Raw genomic sequence first — 4,388 nt, forward strand, 5'->3', positions numbered from 1 at the left:
CCAGGGTGTGAGCAGAGAGTCTCCCACCTCCAAGGAGGAAATACTAGATTTCCCAGAATTCTCAAGAGAAGGTCCTGCCCACACAGAAGGCTCATTGGCTATGATCCGATTGACAGACTAGACTCCACCCTTTCACTCTTAATCCTCTCAAATTAACAATTATATAACTACCACACCAACTCTCTACTTTTCTAAGCATGATGTCCTTTTCCAGGGATTGGTCCCACTTGGTAACTTGTCCAACCTACATGAGATAAAGTCTTACCATGCTAAGGAGCATTCTCACTGTACATCTTCCAGACAGATGTTCATTCTTCTGAAAATCCATGGAAGTCCAGTTGCACACATTGCAGTGTTTTTCCATAAGTAGAAAACCCTATATATCTATCAATCCAGGACCTGATATATTAAAACATCTGTTTAAATTAATGAGGTAGATCTATATGTACAATAGCCAAAATATAAAAATATTAAGTGTAAAAAGTTAAAGATGAAGAATAATGTGCTTAGGGGGCCCCACTTGAATATCCTTTGCCTGCACTATAATTCAAATACATGAGTTCTTCATTCCATTATTCACTGTCCAACTCTTTGAGGAATCCTATGGAATACTCAAAGACTAGTGAATGGAAAACAATAATATTAAAAATACTATAAGGAACTTTGTAAGGTTATTATTTCGTATGGCTCTGAATAGATACCAACAAAAATTAAAGTTCATGTAAACATGTGCCCAGTTATGGCCAACCTGTTATGATTCAAGTCTTACAACAGCATGATTGAATCAAGATGGTGGTATATGGAGAAGGCCATCTTGCTCAGTAGAGGTCAGGAAAAGAGAGTAAGACAAAGGGACTGCCACAGTGGACTCAAACCTACCAGCGACCTTGAGGATGGCTCAGGACCAGGCGAGGTTTCAGTGTGGTGTGCACAGCTTAGCACCGACTCAAAGGTATGTACCAACAACAACATGGATAGCTGAGCCTTCAGGTGTGCTTCCAAAAGTTAAATATGCCCTTGGTAAGAGTTAGAATGTCTTCACAAATTTCTCACCTCAGAGATAAAGTTTCTTTTCACAATATCCCCATTTTCCCCATTTAACCAACAACTCAATAGAGGCCAAACAATCATTAGAAGTTGGTGATACTGTGAAAAAGCTTTCCCCTCTTCTCTGTTGAGGGAAAATGCATATTATCAATAGCCACATGGCTTTTAATTCTTATATCCCATGATGGTGAGACATAGACACAACTGGTCAGCTGTAGCAGTGACCGCACAGCAAGAAAAGGAGAGCTATGAATGGTCTTGATTCCTTTCTACATAACTCTTGGGGACCTTACTTATTAATTCTTCTTAATAGGCTTGGAGATTCCATCAGATTCCCCTCAATGTTTTAAAAGGGGGACTATCACAGTAGCAATGTCCTTATGCAAAGAACCGCAAATTTAGAAATAAAATATCTCAAGAAGGGAATTTTTTTTTGAAAATTCAGATAAATAACACAGATAAGAAAACATAGCTTCCTTTGATCGAAATAACACGCGGCCATCTGGGACAGTCTTCCTTGCTCCGACCTGTGGAAGGCCTCTTCAGCAGTGCTGTCAGTCCAATTCTAGACGCTGGGGCAGGAGCTCTCCTTCTAGTTCCTGTTCTTCGGTTCTTCCAGCCAAAATTATTTTAGCTCACACACAAGTGCTCTGTAATTCTGCTGTGGACCTCCTCATATTAGGAAGAAATTAAGAAAAATGTAGCACCACCAGTTTGTTATGCAACCACTTATAAAATATTTACTTTGAGTGCTTCAAAATGTCAGGACTCATGAAGCTACTGGGCTGTGTCACCCACTCATGAGAGTGAATCATAACTGTGTCACCTCAGAACCAGTTAAATTTTGCTCTAATCACATGAAGCCTTCCCTTAAAAAGAGGATATATTTTTCATTTCAAAGGATCTGTTGTTTCATGGAAAATATGAATAACAACTCTGGATTTAAGGTCTCATGCCTTTTTTTGTTTTAACTTACTACTCTAAGCTGGTTCTCTTGACCAAATGGAAGCCCTGGAAGGCCTTCCTGGGAGAAGAATTTCAACTTGTCTCCAAACATTGAGTTCTGCCGAGAAATCAATGGTAATATGGTAAGAGTGCAAGAGTCAAAGTGCCTATTGAATGAATTCAGTCTACCTGCCCTAGACAATACTGAGAGATCAGGCTGGGTCAGATCATTGACTTTCCAATCAGTCCTATCAAAACTTTTAGTCTTGATTCATGGTTTCTGACCCATGCTTGACTCTGAGAGTCCCACCTCTTTCTTACAAATGGGATGCAGTCAAGAGGGCCAAAGTGCTTTAAGTACTAAATGTTTTTTAATTAAAACAATAAAAGAAAAGCTATAAACTAAATGAACAACACCAAGTGCTCCTCATGTTTTGACATAAGCTTTCCTCTAAAATATAAAATCTTTATAAACATGCCCCACCACTTGTCTGCCTGCTTGTCTTACAGTGGTGATTTGTATGTTGCTATGATGATGCAAGCTGTACATCGATATTTCAAATTACTCTCAGGATCACTGTGATAGTAGGTTTGGGGTCAACTTGGCTGGACAAAGATTCTCCAAGGAAGTTGAGCTCTAAGATAACATAATCAGCTCCATGATGAAATTTGAGATGATTAGGATGGAGTGCAACGCTTTACTCAGGTCTTTTGATGTTCCTCAGAAGTATGACCTGTTGCTGTTAGGTGCCCTCAAGTCAGTTCTGATTCAGAGGAGCCCTGTGCACAACGGAACAAAGCACTGCCTGGTCCTCATAACTGTCGGAACCCATGGTTGCAGCCGCAGTGTCAATTCATCTCCCCAAGGGCCTTCCTTTTCCAATGCCCTTCCACTTTACCAAGATTGATGTTCGCAGTGCAGGGATGCAGGATCCAAAAAGACGCATTTGGCGCTCTTTTCTGGGTAGTTCTGAGGTCCTTCAATACCTTTTGCAAACAAAATAAATGGCAGCAATATACATGGACTACACATGGAATACACAGAAATCAATTTAACTACACCTATGGAAGGAAACAATGAAAAAGCTCAGTATCATGAGCAAATGATACTAATTGTGGAACAGACAATCAATTACTCATGTGCAAGTTCAAGTTCAAGAAAATGAAAACAATTCCATGAGAGCCAAAGTACAACCTTGAGTATAACCGATGTGGATTTAGACACCATCTCAATAAAGATTTGCTACACCAAACACTATTATTAACTGAAGACCAGACAAGTTGGGAGATGACATTAAGGATGTCATGTGTAAAGAAGGCAAAATGTCATTTAGGAAAGACCTAAATGAATGTCAGGAGAGACAGAAATTTGCCCTTGAACATAAACTAGCTTAAGAGAATGGGACAAATGGATGAAGTGAAAGAGTCAAACTGCAGATTTCAAGGAGGGCGTAAGAAGACAAAGTAAATAGGGGGACAACTAGGGAATGAAAATCAACAACGAGAAGGACAGGGATGCTGGTGGTGTTTGAACAACATCAATCTAGCTGAGAGGAATTGCTAAGAAGCAAAAGAAGGGGCAAGCATGATGGTGGGGCAGTAGCAAGGAAAAAGGAAACAGAGGAACGATCTGGGAAAGCAAGCTATAGATAGAAACATAGCTGTATACATATGCAGATAATATTAATTCATAAAAAAGTATTGCCTATGTACATATATTTATATGGCAATACACTGAGGAAGTGGACAGACTGTGCCTCTGCTCAAGCCCTCCCTCAATGCAAGAACACTTTGTTCTAACAACCTGCCTGGCATTCTGTGATGCTCACCCTCCTGACACAATCGCTGAAGACAAAATGGGTACACAAGCAAATGTGGTGAAGAAAGTAGATGGTGCCCAACTGTCAAAAGATATAGCATCTGGGGTCTTAAAAGCTTGAAGTTAAACAAGCGGCCATCTAGCAAAGAAGCAACAAGCCCCCTTGGAAGAAGCACACCAGCCTGCATGATCATGAGGTGTCGACAGCATCAGGTAACATGCATCAGAAGACCCCCCCCCCTCCAAAAAAACCCAACATATTGTTGAGAATGAGGAGGGGGTCAGAGAAGAGACCCAAAACCCATCTAGAGACAATAGGACATCCCCTCACAGAAGGGCCACAAGGAAGAGATGAGTCAACCAGGGAGCAGTATAGCACCAATGAAACACACAATATTCCTCTGGTTCTTTGAGTCTTCCTCACCCCCCACTATCATGACTCCAGTCCTGCCTTTCAGTTCTGGGTAGACTGGAGCATGTACACTGGAACAGATAAAAGCTCAAGACACATGGAATCCAGGTAGGATAAACCCCTCAGGAACAGAAATGGGAGTAGTGATACCAGGAGGGTAGGGAA

Source organism: Echinops telfairi, unplaced genomic scaffold (genome assembly GCF_000313985.2).
Source record: "Echinops telfairi isolate 266 unplaced genomic scaffold, ASM31398v2 ScPeMD7_9;HRSCAF=40, whole genome shotgun sequence".
NCBI lineage: Eukaryota > Metazoa > Chordata > Mammalia > Afrosoricida > Tenrecidae > Echinops > Echinops telfairi.